A 25,945-nucleotide genomic window follows, 5' to 3' on the forward strand; every position below is an offset into this window, starting at 1 on the left:
CCCTACACTGTCTCTGGTGAGTCCTCTCAACCCCCACAAGTCTGGCCTGTACCCCAGTTCTTGTATGCATAAATAAATAAATCTTTAAAAAAAAAGATTTTAAACAGCATTAGAGAGAAAAATCATAGTTACGGAACATATGTAAAGTTGATCCAAAATATTTGTAATTTGTATTCTTAACGATAAAAACTGACTGAAAATATGAGATAAACATGTAAAGAAAATTTAAAGTAAAATGAAATCTTACAGAAAGAAATTAATTTATATCATGAAAGTGACCACCATATTTTCTAAAAAGTTCATCATTAATCTGAAACAAAGACTGGCAAGGAGACCAGATTTCTAAATGAGAACCTCAAGCAAACATAATCAATATGTACAGGTAGGAAAATTAGGAATCAAACTGGTCTCAATATTGGAAATAAAAACATCAGTAAAGTGCTCTTAAAGAATTGGATTGTTTTATTTGTTTCTCAGGTATTAGTCAAACTTTGTTTATTGACCATTCTGCTTTCTTTTGTGAATTAATACACATCTTGATCTATTTTTCCTTTGGTTTGTCTATCTTTGTCTTTGTGTGTATACACATATGTACGCAAACATACATGTATGCTTATATACATAATTTTTAATATCTCTTCCCAACTTATGGACTGACTTAGGTTTTTTTACTTTCTTATATTATTTTTTCATTGATAGTATTTGTTTTAATGTAGTTTGTTCAGACTTAGTCTAATGTGTATTCCGTATGCCTTTGAAGAGGACTTTCACCAAGTCAAAATTATTTTTTCTGGTAAGTTTGTGTTTTATTTTTATATTATACAAATATTTATTGATGTAATGTTGATATACAACACTGGATATAGGGACTCCCTGGTGGCACAGTGGTTGAGCGCTGGGTTGCAAAGATGCCTGCAACCTCTGCAGCGCCGGGTCGATCCCCAGCTGCCATGGTGAGGGTCCCACATAGTAGGTCTTCTGCCGCTCGCTGCTCCCCTCAGCAGTGTACTTCATCACTCTGCCTGTTCTACTTTCTGCTCTGGCTCTGGTGAATTCTCTCACCCTCCCGTGCCTCTGGCTGTCCCCAGTGCTTGTATAAATAAATGAATCTTAAAAAAAAACAAAACAAAACACTGTATATAATTCAGAAATATGGGTTCACACCTGTTCAGAGGTATGTTTCCACACCACACCATGCCCCAAGACCATTGTGTTTGCCCCATTGTGTTTCTACTTTGAAATAATTAGATACTGAGAAAATTGTAAAGATAGTATAGAGAAGTTCCTTGTACGATATACCCATTTTCCCAACAGTATTACGTATAGATAGCATAATAGTAATAGCAGGAAATTAACATTAGCAGCTGTTTGTGAAAATTCTATCACTTTATCACAAGTGTAGTTTCATGTTACTCCCACCACAATCAAGATATAGAAACATTCTGCCACATTCCTCATACACCTTCATTGTCATACTCCCTTCTCCTCACCAGTCTTAACTCAATTGCACAAGACCTTGTTATACTGAGAATGTCATATATAAGACCTCATTATTTTTTTTTTTTCATTCAGCCTAAATCCACCCACATAGCTACATTTATGAAAAACTTGTTCCTTTTTATTGCTGAGAAGTATTCCATGTGGTGGATATAACAATGTGTTTAACTGTCACTAATTGCAAGGCATTTTGGTTGTTTTCAGTCTTTGACAATTACAAATAAAACTGCTATGAGCAATCATGTAGAGGTTTTTTGTGTGGAAACAAGGCTTCATTTCTCTGGGATAAATGCCAAGGGGTGTGATTGCTGGCTCTTATAGTAATGTATATTTTTAAAGGAACAAAAATGTTTCCAAACTGCATCACTTTAAATTTCTACCAATGTACCAGAGATTCAGTTTTGCTACTTCTTTGGCATTTTTACTATCTTTTAGTTGTTCTGATAGGTGGGTAGAAAAACGACACCATAATTTTAGTTTGCATTTAGCTGATGGCTAGAGATTTGAACATCTTTTCATGTGCTTACATTTTTATATTCATTTCAGTAAAGTGTTTATGTCCTTTGCTCATTATATGAGTATTTATATATATATATATGTAATTATATGTAATTGAATTTTAAGAGATTATTTATGTCCTCTCAATGTAAGTTTTTGTAATATAATGTTGTTTAAAAACTTTTCCTCTTAGTCTGTAGCTTGTTTTTCCAGCCATTTCACAAGGTCTTTAAGGTTTATATTTCGATCAAGTCCAATTTTTTTTTCTTTTGTGGTCCATGATTTTTTAATATCAAAGAAAATTTCACTGATCCCTAGGTTCCAAAGATTTCTCCTATGTTTTAGTACTTTAAGTGTTTGATCCATTTTGAATTAAGTGTTAGATTCTTATGTATTTTTATAGAAGCTCTAAGGTACTTGTGGGTACTTTTTTCCTCCCTTTATTCACATAAGGATATCCAGTTGCTTCACCATCATTTGTTGAAAAAGCTATCCTTCCTTTAATGAATTGCTTTAGCACAGTTTCAAAAATTTCTTGATATACTAAGGCTATTTCTGGGTTCTCTATCCATTGATCTGTGTGCCTGCATGTGTCTGTGCTGTGTCTGTTCCTCTGTTGATAGCACATGGTCTTGATTATAATAGCTTTATTTTAAAAAGCCTGAATGCTTGATATAATTATTTTTCCAAAATTTCCCCTCTCCTTTTCCTCCCTTATTGTTTTTTAATTATTCTAGGACCTGTGCTTTCTATATACATTTTAGAAAAGCAAGACTATGTATATAAAAACATGGATATTTTGATACAAATTGCATTAAATATTTATACCCATTTAGGGAGAATTGACATTTTTATAAAAGTGATTTTTCTAATCTATGACTATTTTCCTTCCACAATTTTCCATGAAATTTGTTGTCCCATGTCCTTAGTAGGCTGTTCTATTTCTGGTATTGTACAGCAAACATCTGCACACATTAATTTATTTATTTTTTTTCATTTGTTAGAGGGATCCATATTATCTTTCCTTGCCTAGTTTGTATACCTCTGCTTCAGTTACACATTGCATTTATTCTCATAGCTTTTTACTACATTTTGGTATCTGAAAGGGTAAGTCTCTGGTCTTATTTTTCCACAAAAGAATTCACTGTCCCTACCCATTTGATCTTCCTATAAAATTTCATCAACTTCTTGATTTCTATGAAATAAAAGATGGAAGTTTCATTCAATTTATAGATTAATTTAGGGGAAGAAAATAAGAATATTTATGGCAAAGAGGCTTTCTAATATGATGCATGATATATTTCTTTGATTATTAAGTCTTATTTAATGTCTTACTAAATTTTATTTTTATTAAGGTCTTTCACATTGTTAGATTTATGTCTTTACATTTCAGTTAACACTGTAAATGTCATTTTAAATTACATTTCCTAAATCTTTGATATTGGTATATAAAAATGTGCTTGGTTTTCAGGAATTGATCTTATATATGGTGACACTTAGGGTTTCTCTTTAATTCTATTAGGCAAATGATAAAGAAACAACAGTTAAGGAGAGCAGGAGATGATCAAGGCATATAGATTTGACAAAGAAGTCATGAATTTCTGTTTCTTCCTTTTTTGCTATAATCACACATGACAAAATCTGATTGTGGTTTTCCTTTAGCTTTTGCCATATATCATCAAAAATAAATTTGTCTACCCTTTACAAATGTGTGGGTCAAATTGAAGGCATTTTTGTGTGATTCTTTTATCTATATCTTTTTTCTCCAGTTCTATCATTCATTACTTTTTCAATTGTATACAGCAGCTAATAATTGTTGAGCTCTTTTTACATGTTCTATCTTAAACAATATGTCAAAGGTAACACAGAAAATAGATGTCAGAGACAATAATAGAATCCAGAAGATCTGGCTTCAAACTTTATATTCCATTATTTAACTACTACTAATTATGATGGCATGTTTTTCAGTATGACAATGTGTTTGTGGTTAATATTGCTATCAGTAGGGGAGAGTCAACATTTGTTTCCATGTAAAGGTATGGCTGGTTTAATTTCTTCACAGGTAACTGTCATTACCATAGAAATTTGACCAAGGTGAAAGATTTGGAAAGTATCACAGTAATTCAAATAATTCTTGTGATTACCAACACAGGCAGACTCCATTAAGATGGCAGTGAAACCATATACATGTGATTTCTATGGCAGAATCAAGGATACATAGAATTTGATTACATATGAGATATGAGAGATACATGGGAGTTAAATGTGACCCTAAGATTCCTGACATGAATGACTAGGTATATGGCAAAAACAGAAAAAAAAAAAAAAAATGAGGACGGATTTTTTTTTTTTTTTATAATCAGAAGTCAGTTATAAATAGGTTAAGCTAGCATTTGTGCAAAACTTTAAGGTAGATCTAACATGGGCAGGTATAAATATGGGAATAAGATGGGCACTTGGCGGGGGGTTAAAACATTTGTTTTATCAGTATATATCAGCCAATGAAACAGTGAGTTCAGACACAATTATTTTGTAAGAATGTGTAAAAAGTGAAAGCACGAACAAGAAAAGGCCAAAACAAACCCCAACATCTTTGACAAGGAATAGGTTGAATGAAGTGCACATGAAGGAGATCATGAGAAAGCAGTCTAGTACAAATAGGTAGTTCATGGAAGGTTTCATGAAGAAATCAGGAGCAATCACATAAGCCAATAGATGGGAAGAAGCTAGCAAGGGTGCAATTTTGGTACCTGGAAGTATAGGAAATGGATGATTCAAATGAATTAAAGAATAAGTAGACTTTGAAATCACTAAGGTCATCATTTTTAAAGTTCAATTTTAAAGAGGGAGTTGGATAAACTTTGTGGAAATCTCATTATTCTATTGTGCTTTCACATCCCAGAACTGTTTTATCTTTTACAGTCTATATGAAAGTGAAAGCTAAATATTTTAGGAGTGAGAAATAGCCTTTATTTAATCTTCAACATTATGTTTAAAAAGTTATTAATCTAACCTTAATATGCACTTATTTTTCAAAATGGGTAAGGCTAAGTAATTTCTCTCAGAATCACATAATACATATGTAATATATATTTACATATGGCATTTAAGAGATTTTAAGTTCTTTTCTCAGTCTGTTTCTCCTCTGTCACTTTTCAAAGCTGTGACATTGCAGATGTTCCTTCTTTCTCAATTTTTCATCTATAAATATTGAAATTGACTATTAAAGTACATTTTTACTAAGTATTTACTTAAACTAGACTCTGAACACTTATGTTCTCGTGTATCATCTCTTTTAGGCTTCCTAATAAGACAAAGGAATAAGTCTGACTACATGGATCTCATATTGTGAAAGAAACAAGCAACGGTGATTTACTAAAGATTATACAGCTAGGGCCTCCCCGGTGGCGCAACGGTTGAGCGCTGGGTTGCGAAGCTGCCCGCGGCCTCTGCGGCGCCGGTTCAATCCCCGGCTGCTCCCCGGCCACCAGAGGAGGATCCCACGTGGCGCGGAGACCTCTCCTGCCGCCCGCTACTCCCCTCAGCAGTGTACTTCGGTCCTTCTGCCTGCTCTGCTCCCCGCTCTGGCTCTGGTGAATTCTCTCACCCTCCCGCGCTTCTGACTGTACCCAGTGCATGTATAAACAAACAAACAAATAAAATAAATAAATAAATAAAACATGCCTCTATAAAAAAAAATAAAAATAAAAAAAAAAAGATTATACAGCTAGTTAGCAGAGACACTGGCATTCATCTGAAGTTCACATTTACTCATTATGTTATTCATTTTCTCAATACAAAGAGTAACTTGATAAGACTGACCTTTTAAGGACTTTGCTGAGGCTTCACTATTTTAAAGTATGTAAAGTATTTCGATGGCACTTATTTATTTAAAACAGACATTTGCTGTTATCAGTGTCATAACTTTGATTACGTGATTTCCCTGAGTCCTGTGGATACTTAATTCAAAATTTTCTACAACACTCAAAATGCAATTCAAAATCATATTTTTAACCCAGGGCATAATTTCTGTCTTATATGCATATATACAAATTTATCATATTTTTTATGTTTTCACTGTTAATACAGATTTTCCATCTGTTCACTGAAATACTAAACTTAAAACGAGAATTTGCCTGTATCTTCATTTGACCTGAAAATCTATTATCAAAAGCTATATAAATTGAATCATTAGACAGACTTTGACAGCATGTTTCAGTTCAATTGCAATATTACCATTGCCACTAAAAGCAGTTGAATTGAAAAGAAATCATGCCTTTATGTTTTATGAACATGTAGGTTTCCTGTCAAGCCAATGTATTATTGACTTACTTCAAAGAGTGCAACCAAACTACCAGAGCAGATTCATTTCTATCTGGGAGTCTCGCTTCAATAATTTGACCAGAGTTCTGATTTCCAAAATACTTTATCAGAATGACCTCTAAAAGAGGTTATTCTATGTCTTCCAGCTAGTGACTGCTCATTGATACTGATAGAGAAAGAACTTTTAGCAACTGTCATATTGCATACTACCACAAAGGCCATGTCCTCTGCCACTTTGAAAGTAGAAATCTTAGTTTATATACCAAATGTTTATTCACTTGCCTATTATCTGTGAATTCATGAACTAAGCATTTTCATAAATCGATTATCTCATTTTACCTTTTACTATTTGTTTGACATTCGATGGGGTCATTAAAGCTTTAAGCCTTGTTCTCCGATCAACAAAACAGGGATGGTATGTTATGAGAATTAGTTAAGTGAACCTTAACTCTTTAGCACTTGATATATGCCGTGTCTCCTTCATCTCTCCTTAAACACACTAGTTTTTCTATTATCTCTCCCAGTTTTGTATTGTTTGAGATGACAGGCCTTATGACTCGAAATATTCTTAAGTTGGGAAAATATTTGGGAAAATAGTCTACCTATCCCTTACTTGAAGTCTTTGGACTCATAATTCTAGAATTGAACTATCTGCGTGCTTTATAGTTTATTGAAACATTCACTTGGGTTGTTGTAGTATCCTTCAAAGTATGTAAAGAGACTAATATAAAACTAGAAAATGCTCCCTAATACAATGAAATCGTCAAAGAGAGTTTACTTTACAAAGGCATTTACCTGATTAAATAAAATCACTATGGATAAAATTATATGTTTGATTATCTTAAAATAGATAATGACTAACTTCTTTCTAACAAAGGATAACATGTATTGTCAATATAGAGGATATAAAACAGTAAGTCCTAAGATCAAGCACTCAAGCCTCCTCAGTTCAACTTAGTTTCAATAAATTTTTCTAGTTTGCATCAACCTTCAGATGATAATATGAAAAATACCCTTTAAATATTTCTTGCTTTCAAATTTGTGGCATCTTCACTGATAACTATTTACATTGTCTAAGTAGTTTTAATAGAATATTTTTCTTTATCTGACATTCTAGATTACCATCTTTCTCTACCATCCTGAGCAGGACAAAAAGTTCATAGTAGCGGGCCTCCCCGGTGGCGCAGCGGTTGAGCGCTGGGTTGCGAAGCTGCCCGCAGCCTCTGCGGCACCGGTTCGATCCCCGGCTGCTCCCCTGCCACTGGAGGAGGGTCCCACATGGCGCGCAGACCTCTCCTGCGGCCCGCTGCTCCCCTCAGCAGTGTGCTTCGGTCCTTCTGCCTGCTCTGCTCCCCGCTCTGGCTCTGGTGAATTCTCTCACCCTCCTGCACTTCTGACTGTACCCATTGCATGTATAAACAAAACAAACAAACAAATAAATAAATAAATAAAACATGCCTCTATTAAAAAAAAAAAGTCCATAGTATCTCTATCTCTTCCTAGATTTCAGAGTGAATTATTAGGTACTTGTAGACTGGGATCAAGTTGCTATTATTTATCACATTCAGAGATAGACTGAGTCTTTCTTTCTCTGAGTGTAATACATACAGCAAAGCCAAGTGTTAGGCATAGAGAACATTATAGTGTCTTGTGTAATGGATATGTGTGTTTTCTGAGGACAAAAATGGCTATGCTCAAGAAATGTGATACTGAGAGATCTAATAGTTTTTACATGTTTAACCTTTTGCCAAATCTACTTCCTAAGCCCTCTGATCTTCCCTATAATTATGGTCTCAGAGCATTTTTGAAGTCATGAAGACTGATCTCTTGAAAACCCATTTACCAGTAATCACTGAACCATTTTCTTGGATGCCACTTATTTACACACTGATTTATTAATTATTTTTATTAGGAACCTATTATGTGACAGTATTTGCAATTGGCTTTGTGAATGCAATGATGAGCAAGTATCATTAAAACTTTGAAAAGTGCTATTATGTACATTTTACTTGATGTCCACAATACTATAATAGTGATTAAAAAGGACAATCTTACATAAGTTTCAATGAAGGAAATTATTCTATTAGGAAGACATTCATGCAGCAATATGAAAAATAACTAATAGAAACATGGAAAGAGAATATAGTTGCAGGAAACATCATTTAACAAGGCATTGGTAGGGGATTAAAGTGGAAATTGCCTAATTGGAAGACATCTATCATCCATAGTCAGTTGGTATTTTGGTAGGTAGATAGATAAGTAATACTGATGAGCTCCCCCCAGGATTTCACAAGCATCCAAAGTTTGACAAAATTTTTATATCTCTTTATTCTATATTACCCTGTGAAGCTAAGGACTCCTTTGCTAAAAAATAATAGCAGTTGGTATAAGAAGAATGTGACATTCTCAAAGCCATCAGAAGCAAAAAATTTTTTCTATTTCTTGATCTCTCATATGTTATCAGTGGTAATGATCCATGTAAATTTAGCCTTTTTTACAGATCATTATAAATATAAGTAATAATATATTATAGATAAAATAATGCTAAAAATTTATACCTCAGGTCTCAGGATTTGTTACCAATAATGCTCACTCAAAAAGGTTCAACTTGGGGCCTCCCTGGTGGTGCAAGGGGTTAAGCACTGCACTATGAGGCAGTCTTCAGCCTCTGCAGCATGAAGTTCGATCTCTGGCTGGCCAGGGAGCAACCCACATGGTGCAGTAGATCTCTCCTGCCTTGCCTGCTGCTCCCCTCAGTAATGTATTTTGGTCAGTCTGCCTGTTCTGTTCCCCACTCTGTCTCTGGTGAATCCTCTTACCCCCTGCATCTCTGGCCTGTACCCCAGCTCTTGTATGCATAAATAAATAAATCTTTTTAAAAAAGGTTCAACTTATGATCTTCCACACATAGAGTTAATCATATCCAGTGAATATTGTACACTAATATTGGTACCAACATATTTTACATAGTTATTATTCAATAATTATTACTTCTCTTTTCATCAAATATAGAAATGTGAGGAAATTATTAAAAGAAATCTATTTTTAATCTGAGTCCTGAGTATACTTCTTATAATGCTGTTATCTTGAAAATGTTTAATACCTTTACATTCATTTTACTCAAAAAAATGATGCAGGGATTAAAATTAATGGGGTATAAACCAACATACTTCCAAGTACATGTTGGGTTCACTAAAGGATAACCCTTCAAAATTGTTGCTGTTCTTATTCCTATTTCTGTATTTTTAATTGAAATGAACCTCAATATTGTATATTGCAGGTGTACTATATACCACAGTGAAAGTGATACACCACAATCTCACCCAGAGTTGTGTATGTGAATGGGTAGGTAGCAACTGGGACAGCCTGGTGTTAGTTTACCAACAAAAAACAAAAAAAAACAAAACAAAACAAAAAACAACAAAAACACACAGTTGGTAGTCTCTGCTACCTATCTAGAGTTCAGCTTTATGGGCTAAAATAATATCCAAGGGGGAGCTTTGCTCATAGCAGTGTTTTATTCTTTTGCTTTGACAATTTCTAATAGAGAACTATGCAGGGAGACAAGCCATTACCTTTCATTGCAGTTATAAATTTGATCACTGGTCCCCATTTTGCCTGTATATGAAGTCAATTAATTGTTTTAAATTCCATATCTGAATTTTTATCATGTAAGATTATACCTAAAAAGCAAAAAATCAGGCCCATTTGAATATTTATTTGGAAACATGGATACCAAACATAACATGCTCATATCCTACAATGCTTTTCCCACTAGACAAGAGATTGGTTTTTATTGTCTCATGTAAGAAAGTCCATGTTAATATAACTAGAATAGGAAGAATGGAACCCACAGGGTTGAAGAGAAGAAATCTGTACAGCTCCGAGCCTCCCTAGTGGCGCAAGGAGTTAAGCACAGCACTATGAAGCAGTTCACAGCCGCTGCAGCATGATTTTGATGCACCTGCTGGCCGGGGAGCAACCCACATGGCAGCCCTCTCTGCCTGGCCTGATGCTCCCCTCAGCAGTGTATTTCAGTAGACCCACGTGTTCCCTGTGATGAATCCTCTCACCCCCCTACACCTCTGACCTGTACCCCAGTTCTTGTATGCATAAATCTTTAAAAAAAGAAATCTGTACAGCCCCTTTTAAACTGTACACAATGTTAGAAGACTATGTGCATAGGTTTCATTGTTGAACCATCTGCTCACTTCTCAAAATATTTTGGTGCTGTGATTTAAATATATATAAGGAAAATACCCTTTACACATAATTATCATAATTATTTGTACATCAAATTTTAATGTTCACCCATGTTTACAATTCCATACACATAAATAGTAAAATTATTTTAATTGTCATATAGTAATGCTCTGAAGGGACTATCCACATTGCCATTAACAACCTCATGGTTACTCTATGTGAAAGTTATTCTGACTTTTTCTAATATAAATAACATTATGCTAAACATCTATGTTACATTTTTCACATTAGCACAAGTTATTTCCTTATTAGTATAATTGAGATGAAATTATATTATTGAATATTTTCCTATTATTTGTTCAAAGTATTAAAAAGTGCATATGGCCATGAATCTAAGCCTTTATCACATAATTTCACCTACACTTTTATTATGCTTCCCTTATGCTATTCTTTGAATTCTTACAGACATGGATTCATATAGTTATTTACATATATAGGTGTTTTGTTCTGTACTTTTATTTTGCTTTTTCATCTATTTTCAAAAAAAAATCCTCACCTACCTATTCTTTTTATTTTTAAAAGTTTGATTTACATTCTAAAAAAATCCACTGTCATTTTTAATAGATACTTCTCATTTATATCTGTATTTGAAAACAGCTGGCATTCCAAGAAACTTATTTCAGCAAATGCCAGCCCTTCCTTTTACCTATTTATAACTATTTTCTTTGTCTTCATTTTAACTTCGTTGGCATCTATTCTGGGAGTCTTAGAGCAAGTATCACCATCTTGCACTTGAACACTGATTTTAGAGCAGGTTTCCAAACTGTGCTCTATAGAATACAGAACATTATGTGGAATTTTAACATACTTTTCAAGTGTCCCCTATTTTCACTGTGGTGGAATTAAGGTCTCAGGGAGAGAACTTTGGTGTTCAAGTTTATGTTAAAAAGGAGATTCTGCTATTACATCAGATCTCTTAACCCTATTAACTTGTTCTGCTCTGAAGAATTGATTTATTCCACTTACTCCATTTACAATCCTTAGAAATGGTAAATATGTGTAATTCTACTCCCCCTAAACCCCAATGATCAACCAAAGTATTCTTTAACATGTCTGCATTTGACCTCAGGGTTCTTCTCAATGTATTGTTCTAGCCCGGACATTCACCAGAATGCTACTGAAATTGGCCAATATAATAAAAATTTTGCATGCTATCCATGCCTATACTGCTCCTGCTTTCATGTTTAGATTATATAGTATGTGTATAGGTGTGTGTATTTCAATATCATGTTTCATTTTGAACATATGTTTATTTAACTGATCATTTGTTTTTGCCTCATCTTTTACAAAACAGAACATACCTTATATTAATAGAATTTAACAACTAAAATACTCTGATATAACTTGATATAATTTTTATTTGGGTTAATAGACACAAACTTATTTCTTCATTATTATTTTTTTTTAAACTTGCTAGTAGTGTAGAATTCTGACTGCTGAAAAACTATTCACTACCACAATCAAGATTCAAAATATTTCCATCATCCCAACCCACCCAAATTCCTTCAGGCTGCCCCTCTGTACTCCTCTCAACATTCAACCCCTGAAGACTACTGATATGTGTACCACTATCATTTTACCTTTTCTAAAATGCTGTAGAAGTTATTGGTATGCAGTTTTTTGGGTCTGACATCTTTCAGTTAGAAAAATGCATTGGGAATTCATCTCTATTGTTATATATGTCAGTAGTTCATTTCTGTAGGTCACCAAGGAGTAGTTCATTGTACATATCACAGTTTTCATTTCACCTATTGAAAGACATTTAGATGGTTTCCATTTGGGCCAATTTTGGAAAATTCTCTTATAAAGAATAGAATAAATGTTTTCACATAAACTTTTCCTTGAGATAAAAGAAAATGAATGATTGGCTATATAAATGAAGGTTTAACTTTATAATACACAGTCACACTGTTTTCCAAAGTGTCTGTAGTGTTTTGCATTTCCATTTCCACAGGAAATTTCTATTGTGCCAAATGCTCACCAGCATTTAATATTTCACTCTTCAATTTTTTTAAAAATAAAACCTCTCATTTAGTAGAGACACTATGAATAGCATTTGATGGTGACAGGTGGTAAATATTTTTCCAAATTGTGAAGAATTCTCTTCTCCACAACTGCATCTAACTTGCATGACTCTGATTTACATTTGACTCATTAACTTGATGACAAACTTTGGGCAAATAATATGCTTTGTCGTTTTACATAGTCTTTTCCTAATGATGAATCATGTTGATGACCTTTTATGTGTTTGTCATCATATACCTTCTTTATTAAGTGTCTCTTCAAATCTTTCATCCAATTCCTAATTGGGTCATGTATTTTCTTATACTTGATCACTTAAACTTTTAGCATGATCGTTGTATCTCTGAAATAATTATACTTAAGTTTCTTCCATATGGTTCTTTATGCTTCATTGTAGGCTATTAGCAAATAGATGACTTAAACATTTCTAAATAGATCATTGTAATGAAACACCCCCATTTATTTTGATATTAGTCATCACAGAACTCAACAAGGTTTTATCTAAAAATAAAAATGAAGTCCAAACATACCTTAATGAAGCAAAGAGGAACTTAAGACTATTGTTTTAACTAACTTTTCATAAAGATGTTTGAGAAGTCAACACAAATTTCATGTTGAAAATGTGTTCAAATATGCACACATGTAACTGTATAAACCTCTCAAATAGTCAGAGATAATTTACTCTCAGTTTATAAATAATTCAAACAATTTGCATTTTTAATTTTTAAAACAGACTAAAAAAATGAGGTAAAGATTGCCAAAGACAGAATCATTGCTTATTATGAATGGAGATTACTGAAAATTCTACAAAGAGGTAAGAGTGTAGAAACTAAAACATGCATTAAAAAAAATGGGGTGGGGCCTCCCTGGTGGCGCAGGTGTTTGAGCAGAGCGCTGCAAAGCTGTCTACACTCTGAAGTGCTGGTTTGATCCTGGCCGGCCATGGAGCAAGCGACATGGCATGGCAGACCTCTCCTGTCTTGCCCGCTGCTCCCCTCAGCAGTGTATTTCAGTCAGTCTGCCTGCTCTGTACCCCGCTCTGGCTCTGGTGAATCCTCTCACTTTCCCGCGCATCTGGCTTGTACTCCAGTACTTATATAAATAAAAAATAAATCTTAAAAAAATAGGGTCAGGGCCTCCCCTGGTGGCGCAGCGGTGGAGCCCAGGGCTGCGAGGCTGACCGCAGAGACTGCAGCGCTGGTTCATTCCCCAGCCGCGCCGGCGAGGGTCCCACAAAAAAATAAATAAAATAAAATCCCATGATATTAGCATAGTGGTTTAAAAATGGGGTGAATCCATATACACATTGGTAGGTAGTACATTCAGTAGTTCTCTACTGTAACACAGTAATATTTTTTGCAAGTAATGTTGAACAATTGAAGGTAGTATTAGGTTTAACATTCTCTATTTTCACTCAATTGAGGAATGTAAATATCCAAAGAGAACCAGCAAGACAGCAAGAATAATTCTCAGACTCTATAAATGAAATACTGGTTACCAAAAGGAATGGAAGGGGGTGGAGTAGCCGGTAGGGGAGAGTAGTGACAGGGTTGTGGCACTAGAACTTTGCTGGAGGGTAAGTGAGGCACATGCCCCTAAGAAGAGTGTGAAGCTTTACACCCAAAATTATATAGTTACAGTAATTAGTGGCAAGTAAGTAAAACTTAAAAACTATTAAATGGATAAGTGTGTATAAATTTGTTTTACAGTTGAAATGTTCTAATAGGAAGGAACTAAGGCACATGTTTGAAGTAACAGTCACTTATATTTTACAGGTAATTTTCTGCCAATGTCACATAAATCTGTATAACTGTATCTTAACATACAGGAAAAAGTATGTTACTTTGGAAATATTCTAGCAGCAATAAGAGATTGGTGCTAAAGACAACGGAGAAACTAACTTTGAAGTAGCATAAATATAAGCAACAGAAGCACTATTATGTAAGGAAATATCATAATCTATCTATATATAAGTAGAGACAAATATATTTTAGAAATGGCTAAAATAGTCTTTCTGAACATCTTTGCTTCCACAAATTATTTTCAATTATTTTTGAATGTCTTGGAAATTCCATGTGCCTCTGCCCTGATGATTCACTATTACCTCATTCCCAGGCCCAGCAAATCATCCAGAGAATGCCCTATTGCTGGTTCTAGCTTGGTCCTACTCACATGAAGTATTGCCTCAGCCCCCAGTTTTTTTTTTTTGTTTTTTTTTTTTACATAGGCTAGATTCAATAATTATTCCTTTTGTATTTTCACCTAGGTTCAAATTGAGATTTCCATTCCTTTGTACCATCTACTCATATCTAATTTCCTATGTTCTTCAAAGAGATAGAAAATTCCAAGAAAGAATCTGAGATTTTGATTTTAAAACTCAAATTCTACAATGCCCTCCCCTTTAGTAACACCCAAATGTTTCAGATAATTGCATACATATACTGTGTTGCAAATTATCTTTTTAAGTTGAAGAGAAACTTCAACTTTAGTGAGTTCTCTTAAGAGTGACAGAATTGATAGGACTCTCATGACTCACCAATATATATCTGAATAAAGATGACCTCTTGGTTAATAAAGGTAATTTGAATTCATTGTTCTTTGAATAGAATGCAACATTCAGCTTTTTATTGGCAGGTGATTAATCAATATGTACTAAATTGTGAAGAATTTTATTCCTGCCAACTGCTTCTGACTTGTGTGACCCTGATATATATCTTGTTGTACTAACTTAATTCAACTAATTTGCTGTCTTGGGTTAAATAAATTATTTCAATGGGAATATTCAAATGAGCAATAGAAGTTTGAGAGTTAAATATATTCAATCCCAAACCTGAATTCAGCACTGCATGCCTGGGTAATTGTTGGCACTTTATAGCAAAACACTTAGCTGAGATCAATTGTAGCTTTCTCAGTAAAATCCCAGAGCTCATCTCTAGGAAGAACATGCGGTTAATGCAAAGGGATTGGAGGGGTGAAGAATGTTAAAAACTGCTTAGCTGAGTCTGACATTTTACCTTTTAAATATTAATTATACTGTGGGCTTCTTATTTACATACCTAAGTGTTTGCTTGGGACATAAATGGTACTAAATTGTCTTGAGAAAGCCGTAGAGCAGCTTTGTTAGATAAAACTTCTTGCAGCTGGTAATTTTTGGCAATTAATATTATGAATGCTAATGCAATGGGGAGAAGCGAAGGCACTTCCAGGATGCCACTTATCTTCGTAAAACGAAAGAAAATGTCAGAAGTGGTGAGCCTGCTGAGAGTATTACTTCTGGGAAGGAAATAGATGGCAAATGTTAAAATTATCATATTTATGGAAAGGCTAGAATTTTAAGACTGGGGCATCTAATAAATAGTCCAGTAAATAGAGTTTATTGTCAATATTTTTAAATGCTTGTTTTGGATAATTTAGTATAACAATAAAGGTTTTCCAAAAAAGTTATACTGAATATATAACTGGTCTCAAGTAGAAACTGAAAACAGATTCATGGAAATGAGCCTATTTTATTTCGCAACAATTGGTTAAGAATTAGGGTCAATTCCATTAGCGTTTAAGATCAATGTTTGAGATAAATATTAAAATGATGCATGCATGCACACACACGGATAAAGGTGAGATTTAAAAGATAAAAATGGAAAAGCCTAAAGTTATGAGGAAGAGTATCAGCAGAGCTATTGGAATGTATACTTAACTATTAGAATTGTTATTAAGTTTCAAACAGTACATTGTCCAAGTGAACTTAAGAAGTAGCTATACTACTGCTGCTCATTAGGCTAAATAATTTAAAATGGACTGATACTTTACTGGAAGAATGTAGTGGAGGCAACTCCCTGGTGGCGCAGCAGGTTGAGCGCCCCACTGTGAAGCTGTCCTCAGCATCTACAGCGAGGGTTCGACTCCTGGCCTGTCAGGGAGAAACCCACATGGCACAGCAGACCTCTCCTGCCTCGCCTGCTGCTCCCCTCAGCAATGTCTTTGGTCTGTCTGCTTGTTCTGCTCCCTTCTCTGTCTCTGGTGAATTCCCTCACCCTCCAGTGCCTCTGACCTGTACTCCAGTTCTTGTATGAATAAATAAATCTTAAAAAAAGAACATAGTGGAGCAGTAACATGTATTATTAAAGTGAGTTGTTTACAATTTAAAATGAAAATTATCATTTTGCACATTTTCCATTTTTAATTTGAGGAGCACTGAATTTCAGTTTATACTAGTTCCTAAGATTTCAAATTGCCAGATAAATTTTATAAGGACTTATGAAGACATAGTTTTAAATATCTTTAATGTGCTTTTGACTCAGACTTGAGTTGTGGTGACTGAAAAAAAACAGTATTATAATCAGTAAGGAAAGAGGTCCTCCTTTAATGTTAACATACTGATAAGAATAAACATTTTATTTAGGCATTTTATTATGATCATTTGTATGTGAAGATATAATGAGGAATGTTACTGAAATAGGCATTCCTAGTTGTATGTGAGTATAAATCACCAGTTTTAATTATTCTGCCGCATATGCTCACAGGCATATGTATGTGCCATGATTTGTATATAATTTTTTGCATATTAAAGATGGTCACTGATAAAGTAGACATAACAGTGATGAATTAAAAAAAAAAAATTCCAGTTCACCCAGCATTTATTAAACACATTTTTTCTAATCTGTAAAGGTAATGTAACAAAAATATTGTTCTGTATTAAAGTATTTAATTGTTTTCAGAATTTATAAATGTGAAAAAATTCAAACTAAATAGGTACTGAAGGGATTATAACCAAGTCAGCATCCCATAAAGAGTTGATTTGAACAGTATATAAGGAGGGTCTTCCTGGTGACTCAAGGGGTTAAGACACAACTTATGAACTGTCTGCAACCACTGTAGCACAAGTTTGATCCCCAGCCAGGGAGCTACCCAAATGTCACAGCAGACTTCTCCTGCCTTGCCCGCTGCTCCCCTCAGCAGTATACTTTGGTCAGTCTGCCTGTTCTGTTTCCCATTCTGGCTCTGGTGAGTCCTCTCACCCTCCACACCTCTGGCCTGTACCCTAGATCTTGTATACATAAATAAATAAACCGTAAAAAAACAGTATATAAGGAAAGAGTATCCGAATTATTTCCACTTAGGTAGCAGTAAGTATTGTTATTGCAAGGTTGATAATATACTCTAGCTTGGAATTCATCATTGCATGCCTGGAATTCTTTTGGAAAGCAAAAAACTTATGAAATATTCATAAATATAGTTAGATATTTATACATATAAATGGTTATATTGAGGTTATTTATAACTTCGGGTGAATGGATACAAATGTAAAATGGAATGCCATGTGTCTTAGTCTGCTTCAGGTGCTATATCAACATGCTACAGATAAAATGGCTTGAACATTAGAAATTTATTTCTCAGTTTTGGAGACTAGAAAGTTCCATGACCTAGTTGTCAGCTGATCTACTTCCTGGTGAAGACTATCTACAAAACTTGTATCCTTGTACAGGGAAAAGAGAAGTGAGGGAGAGGGGGAACAGAATACTTTTTAAATTTAAGATTAAACACAATCTTAGTCAAAATCCTAGCAAGTGTTTTCTATAATGTAGAAATTGACAAATCTACTCTAAAATTCATTTGGAATGGCTAAGCACTAAGAATAGACAAAACAACTTTGATAAAGTTGGAGGATAATATGACCTTGACTTCAAAATTCATCATAAAACCACACTAATCGGGCCTCCCCGGTGGCGCAGCGGTTGAGCGCTGGGTTGCGAAGCTGCCCGCGGCCTCTGCAGCGCCGGTTCGATCCCCGGCTGCTCCCCGGCCACCGGAGGAGGGTCCCACATGGCGCGCAGACCTCTCCTGCCGCCCGCTGCTCCCCTCAGCAGTGTACTTCGGTCCTTCTGCCTGCTCTGCTCCCCGCTCTGGCTCTGGTGAATTCTCTCACCCTCCCGCGCTTCTGACTGTACCCAGTGCATGTATAAACAAAACAAACAAACAAAAAACCAGCAAACAAATAAATAAAGCATGCCTCTATAAAAAAAAAAAATTAAAAAAAAAAAAAAAAAAACCACACTAATCAACACATGAAAATATTGGCATAAAAATGGATTACTGTAATACAAGAGAAATTCCATAAATTTCTACATATATACATGACTGATCTCCAAGGAATGTACTAAAACAGCTCAGTGGAAAAGGAATAATGCTTTAAATCAATATTGCTGCAGCGATTGGTTATCCATATTTAAAAAAAAAAAGAACTCCCAAAAATAAACTGAAAATGGTACATATAATCAGTAAGCAACCTAAAATTTTAAAAATGCAAAATGAAACAACATAGTAAAAGTCTTTAAATTTAGCAAATATTTCTTATATACCAAAAGTAATAACCACTAAAAGAATAAATGAGCAATTAGAATTCACTAAAATTAAGAACTTTTTCTCTGGAAGAGCTATAGAAAAGATAAGACCAAACTAAAAGAATACTTTGGCAAATATTTCCAATAGAGGATTAAAAATTAAGATATTAAAAACCACTCAAAATCATGTTATTAGGGGAATGCAAGTTAAAATCACCAGATAGCACTAGACACACATTGTATCACTAAAATTAGAAATCCTGACCATAACTAGTGTTGGTAAGAAGTAGATGAACTTGGTCTCTGGCTCCAGTTCCTTTAAAGTATAACACCATAACACCAACTTTTCAGAGGAGTATGATTACCTCTTAAGTTAAATATTCAATTTCTCTATGAATTGGGTGGGTAGTAGTAAAGGCTGAAGACAATAGTTAAGAGAGAAACAAGAACATATAGTTGCATGCTTTATAACATTAATCTTATGGAGAGAGAGAGAGAGAGAACATGACATTGCAAGATTTCTGAAGATGAACACATAGATTTGACATAATGCTAATTAGAAAAATAATTGATAATAAATGTTTATTATCTCTTGTGGAACTAGAGATCAGAAAGTTTCTGATCTGATGGATGAAAGCAACTGCTAGCAGAAAAAATACCTGTATTGTGAAAGCACAATATGCTGTTAAAGTATTTCACTATTTTCAAATAAAGAAGATCCTTTCTGATTTAAAAAAAATCAATTTTAAGTTTATCTCTAGGGGAAAATTAGTGTTGACTAGAATTATGACAAGGCTCTTAGATTAGTAAGTTCTTGGGGACTATTACGGAAACTGAAGGTTTTCAAAAAATGTGGATTTCAGATGTTATCACATATTATAATCACCTAAAGAAACAGTAGATGACTCTCCCCTAGTCTCTATGCCCACAGATCCTGAGATAATTTGCATGTAGTATGATCCAAAGATGGGTATTTTCCAGTGACTCCTAAATAATCAAAATATGCAGCCAGGAGTGATACCCACCAATGGCTGATCATTCAATCCATACATTGGGTCTATTGTCCCAATTGTGGGACAAATCTTGGATGACAACTTGTATTTGATCCAAAAAAACATTGATCTCATCTTTGTTGTTGAATAGCTGGGTTGTCTTATAGAAATCATATTCTTGCTTTAGATGGTAACAAAAAGTTGAGTTAAATTTAACTTATCTTGGTGAAATTTCAGGATATCTGTTTATAATCAAGATGGGGAGGGGGAGAAAAATCATTCTTTCAATTACAGATAGCCAGCAATGTAAGTAACTGTCTCCTGATTAAATGAGTTGCATACTAGAGGAAGTACTAGGAATAGATTACAGGCATTCCCATGTACTTAGGATAGTTCAGATTACTTTTGACATTTGATGAAGGCTTATATCACATGGACATTAATATTCTTTGTAATTCTGAGATTAAAAGGACAGTAGAAAATTATAGAAGTGAAAAAAGTACCACGAGACAAGAACATTGATGAGACTCTGTATTGTTAGGTTTCTCCCCTCTCCTCTCTGAACATTTACTGCATATAGTAACTTATAAAATATACATTTAAACATTCCAGTTGTGACTCTGTATTGTAGAGCCATGTGATGATGGTGGAATAAACTTAGAGAGGAAAAACATGAACACAAGTTTGAGAATGTTGACTTCCAAGTGAGTTTGTACATATGGACTAATTTGAATACAACTTGAAGCTTCAGAATTGGTATTAGGGAAATGTGTTTTTGGATAGAGATACTCCAGGGATACTAAAAACAGTAAGCCTATGTTGAATTGAGTAAAAAATTCTCTGGACAGTAGGGTGTTGGAGGGGTTTGGGAAGAATATATCTATTTTTTTTTATCTATATCTGTCTTATTTTAATTAATGAGACAAGTGATCTCTGGACAGAAAGCCTGTTGAAGGTTTGGCATTGTGTTTATTAAACAGAAACTTACTATGGCCTCAATTAATATTTGAAAATAAATTTTAATTCCACTAGCATAATGTTACTCTGCATCTTGATAATTATGCAGCATCTTCCTCCTTATGTTTATCATCACCTAGTGCTCTATATAACTATGAAACAATCATTTCAGAAATCTCAGTGTGAAAATACTTAAGATTTATTCAACTTTGCAATGGAAATGCCAGAATTATTTCCAGTTACAAATTTTTGTGCTGAATAAACAGGTTAACTTAATTCTGAGAATTTGTTACCCAAATCTAGCCACTGGATGATTGGCAGAAAAAATTCCTATTACCTGTATGATCCAAAACACCTCAAGCTGAGAATTTAGTATAAAGTGGCCCTGAATAATGTCCCCAGGTGCATGGCATACACAAATGGAATCTTCATGAAGGAAAAGACAAAGAGTTGAATAAAACTGCTAAATGAGACTGTATACAAATGGCACAGTTAAATACAAAGTTGAAGGTTTAAAGCAAAATACGTAATATACTGGAAATATATTAGGCAAAATAAATGTTATTGCCATGCTAGTTTTAAAATATATTTAAAAACCTAAAACTTTCTTGCTTTAAAGAAATTCAACATATAACTATAAACTTTTCAATTCACCAGGGCTATATGAGTTTTAATCTTTAACACATCTAACTACATAGACCCCTAATTAACAAAATGACAGAACTGCCAAAATAAGGTTAATTACTACTAATATAACACCCTCTTTAGATGTATTATATATTTTAATGATTGATAGATCAAAAAGGTATAATCAGTTAAAAAGACAAGAGCTAGTCACTTGGAAATTCTATGCAGCATTTTACTTATGTAAATAAATATATTTTGAGGTTAGCATCTCATTTGCAGTCACCATAAATACAATGTTCATATTACTTGTACACAATTGGAAAACATTTCTAAGACTGTCTAGGAAAAAGTACTCAACCAGATAACCTACTTTCACTTATAATGGGTTGAAAAATTAGACTTTTGCCAAGTTGAAGTCTTTGTCTTTGAATCCTAGACATTTAGTCCCAAGACAAGAACAGTAGAAGATTAAATGAACATTATTAAACACTTTCAGGTCTAGTCAAAAATTCATTTTGAAAACTTTGCAATGAAATTGAACAGAATCCTGACAGCATTTGTTCTACAACTGACATGACTGCTTCAAAGTACCATAAGATACAGAAATGATGGCCTATAAAGATAGCTCCAGATTCTCCATGCTCCATTCAATTTCCTTCTAACTGAATGAAGTTGGGCCTCCCTGCCCTCAAGAGTTACCTTTCTATGTTTTCTAGCAAATAATCTACTATTTTATTTTTTGTGTGTGATTTTATGAATTCCTTATAGTCTACATTAAATTATTCTTTTAAGTAATAGATTTCCTCATTTCTGATTATCCTGGGCATGGAAAAATTAAGAACCACTTGCTTTTGAACAAACTTCTAATTTTTTTTCTTTGTTCTGAAGTACTTATGTCTTCCTTATGACTGTAGCAGATGACACTTTGTAGTATATTTAGTTTTTTAACTTTCAATTCTACTTACAGGGCCTTTAAAACATAAAACTTTTTCATCTTTAATACTCTTTGGCTGTACATATATGAAATGTTCAGGAATACTTATTGAATGGATGGATGCATAAAAGGCTAGCCAGTTAGAATGTAAGTCCTCTTAGATACATAAACCCAACTCCTGGGCCCCAGATGTTTTGTTTTTCTACCATACCAGCTGCTTTTCTAGAACCCAAGGTAATGCTAAAGATGAGCTTGAAACCAACCAGACATATTTGACAAAAGTAATGACATACTGAAACATCCCAGGATATCTTTTCTCTAAGAACTGCTTTTAGCTGGAAATTGTGTGCACATGCACACAACACATACACACCTGTTACTGAGTTTTCCCCATAAAGATTTCAGAGGTATATTCTATTTAGCAGAAAGTAAATAATATGGCCTGGAGATGTATAAATATGCTGGATATTCTTTTAGAATATTCATAAAAAGTTGAACACATCACACATATGTGCAAACCCATGCACATATGGATTTTATAAACACATACACTCATGACATATTATGTCTACTTAGCAAAAGTGAGTATCTCATAAGGAGGAGAAGCAAAACTATATGCTGGATGTTATGGACTAGTTCCCAAATTGTACCATTTGTCATAACAAATTATCCTCAACAATTCCACAAAGTATTTTTTTCTTACCTTGTGTTTCCTGGATTCGGAGTCTGAGATGGTGATTCTTGTGCAAGTGGCTTATTGAGGGAAGATTCTCAGGTGAAACCTAGAAAGGGGTGAAGACAACAGCTAAGAAAAGACCAGTAGAGATAGGGCTCCAATTAAAGTCCACAGGGAGCTCTGGAAAATAAGTATCACCACAGAACTGTTACACCTGAGGCAAGTGGTCAACCTTTAGAGATTCCAACTTATGCAGCCATTCATGGTTTTTACCCCTTGTGGGAGGATTAACTTCCTAGGCATTTCCAGATGAAGAGATTTATCTTAGTCTTTGGTAAGTGTCAGGGGAAGCAATAGGCTTCCTATATTAGCAAGTAGCACTTGCAGAAACGAGGAGGTAGCGGCACGACCTCATGGGAGGGGGTTGCACAGAACACAAAGAGTGTCTCCTAAAATCCCTCCCCAGTCCCACTTTTCAGTGTTTTGAGAGGGTTACAGCCCTTGGAAGAAAAATTTTTAATGTTAACTATATACTATTGATGACAATTATATCTTTTTTTTTTTTTTTTTTTGCTTGACATATTATAAAGTTCTCCAGCCATTATCTAGCTAGAAGGTGGGACTGGAGATACACAAATTTAATACATTATTCTGTAAAAACCTCCTTCAGGTTCCCTTCCCAACAAAGATAGTATCAACTCAAAGCCTTGATCCTGAACTGAAACTACAATGTCCTACAGCTGTAGAGTTTTAGTTGATTTATCTCCAAAGGGATAGCCTTAAATTTTCAAAGTAATGAAAATTTCACATGGGAGAGGATTCCCACATTTTTCTTTATCTTTGCTAGACCTTTCAATGGAGACTGCATTAACCACGTATAAGGATTGTAGCATTCAATTTGATCTAACTTTATAGAAAGAAAAAAAATGCAAATCTAGATAATATTTAACTTTATAGAAATGCCCTCATTTATTTATAATCATTCCGTTACTGAAAGCAAACGCCACCACAGATCAGAGCTTCCTTATTATTTACTATTTTCACCTTTCCTTGAAGTCTTTGGAGAATATTATACCTACAGGCTCATACTTGATACTTGGTGTTCGTAGATGTTTTCCTGTTCTTATCTAAGTGCTTACTTTTTTTTTTTACCCTTTTCTGTGAAAATTTTAAAAATCTAATCTTTGGTATGTTAGTTCCAGAAGAGAATATTTACTTCTATAAGGTACCAATGTGCAATTTTTAACCCAATTTTAACTGGGACTCAATCCTGCACAATGCCTGCTTGTGAAAGCATGGTATATAGGGCCTCCCTGGTGACACAGCGGGTTGAGCGCAGAGCTATTGAGCTGTCCGCAGCCTTGCGGGCCGGTTTGATTCCCGGCTGGCCAGGAAGATTCCCACATGACGAGGCAGACCTCTCCTGTCTCGCCTGCTGCTCTCATCAGCAGTGTACTTCGGTCCTTCTGCCTGTTCTGCTCCCTGTTCTTTCTCTGGTGAATTCTCTCACCCTCTCACACCTCTGGCCTGTACCCCAGTGCTTGTATATATAAATAAATCTCTTAAATTTTTTTAAAAAAATATATGAAAATAAATGCTATACAGAGGGCAATAGCAGAGCTATAACCTCCCAAGGACAGTCTGGTCAAGGACAGGTAATTGTGTTCTTCACCTGCGTGCACAATTGCAAGACCACTCAAGCTCAAGGAACGACAATAATTGGGTTTATAAAAACCAACAGGGGAACCAAAGGGTTTCTAAGGCACAAGTGGCCAGTTATCTTACCCCAGTTAGTGTCCACAGTGTCCAAAAGTCTTAAACAAAAAGCTGCTTATCCAAGATGGCACTGTCCCACCAATGTGGGTCTGGCAGCCCATAAACAGCAGACCAGGATCCAACTCACTGCAGCTGGAGGTGCTCACAGGTGGGGTCACTGAAATGACGCCACAGCCCACAGCAACAATCTGAAGGTTGGGATGGATGGCACCAGATGCTGGACAAGACAGCAGCAGAGGCAACAGGACTGGGAGGTAGTGCCAGACAATTAACAGCTCTCAGAGGTGACCTGACACAGGTCCTGTAGTCTTCAGCATTGTTGGAGAGCATTGGCAGACTGTGTCCATCCTCAGGCCACTAGTGTTACAGCTTTTTGAGTTATTGGCCCATACCAACAACAGAGAGCTCAGAGACACCAGGCCTGGGGCCTGGTGCTCCTTTCAAGCAATGTTAGAGACAGTGCAGACGCAGGCACAGGCCCCAGCCTCCTCAAAGCTTTTTCACTTCCCTGTGGTGCTTCTTGGCTTCTCTTCTTGGGAGGTCAGCTTCTAGATGCTTATTTCTTTGGACACCAGAAAGAGTCCATCTCAGGAAAAGAGTGCATAGAGCTAGGGAGTCTGAGAGCGTCCAGTGAGTCCCAAGCTGGCTCCTGCCCTGCTTATCTCCTCTTTCAGGATCCCTCACCTACAAGTCTGATTGGAGCCATTTTGTTCCTATAGCTGATTGGACCATTTACCAATGAGTTCATAGCTTACACCTGATCAGTTCATTCCACGAGCTAGGCACCAAATCCACGGGTCTCTCTACTGCATGAAGCTGGTGGTAGCCACAGCACTGGAGCTCAGCTAGTGGGGCCCCATGTTCCTCCCTTCAGCCCTGAAAAAGGAGCTGCAGGAAGAGCTATTATCTCCTTGGCTGGAGCACAAAGCAATTTTGCCTTTGCAGCCCCAGTGGGGCTGCATGTCCTGGGGCCACTTGGTAGGGAAACCATCACTGTTGCCTTCTACCTGTAGCTTGATCCCCAGTGGACCAGGGTGGAGGC

General features: G+C 35.2%; 1 long non-coding RNA gene across 1 annotated transcript in view; it reads right to left on the reverse strand.

Annotated features, from left to right (window-relative positions):
- LOC129144812 (uncharacterized) overlaps positions 1–25,540 on the reverse strand; it is a 104,605-nt gene extending 79,065 nt beyond the window's left edge. Inside the window, exons 1-2 of the long non-coding RNA XR_008549472.1 lie at positions 24,913–25,540; positions 23,155–23,233 (exon numbers count right to left, since the gene is read on the reverse strand). This is a non-coding gene — a long non-coding RNA (uncharacterized LOC129144812). The remainder of the gene's footprint in view (positions 1–23,154; positions 23,234–24,912) is intronic.
- Positions 25,541–25,945: the final 405 nt, after the last annotated feature.

The sequence above is a fragment of the Talpa occidentalis genome, unplaced genomic scaffold (assembly GCF_014898055.3).
Source record: "Talpa occidentalis isolate TD23 unplaced genomic scaffold, MPIMG_talOcc4v2.1 talOcc4.7, whole genome shotgun sequence".
In the NCBI taxonomy this organism is placed as follows: Eukaryota; Metazoa; Chordata; class Mammalia; order Eulipotyphla; family Talpidae; genus Talpa; species Talpa occidentalis.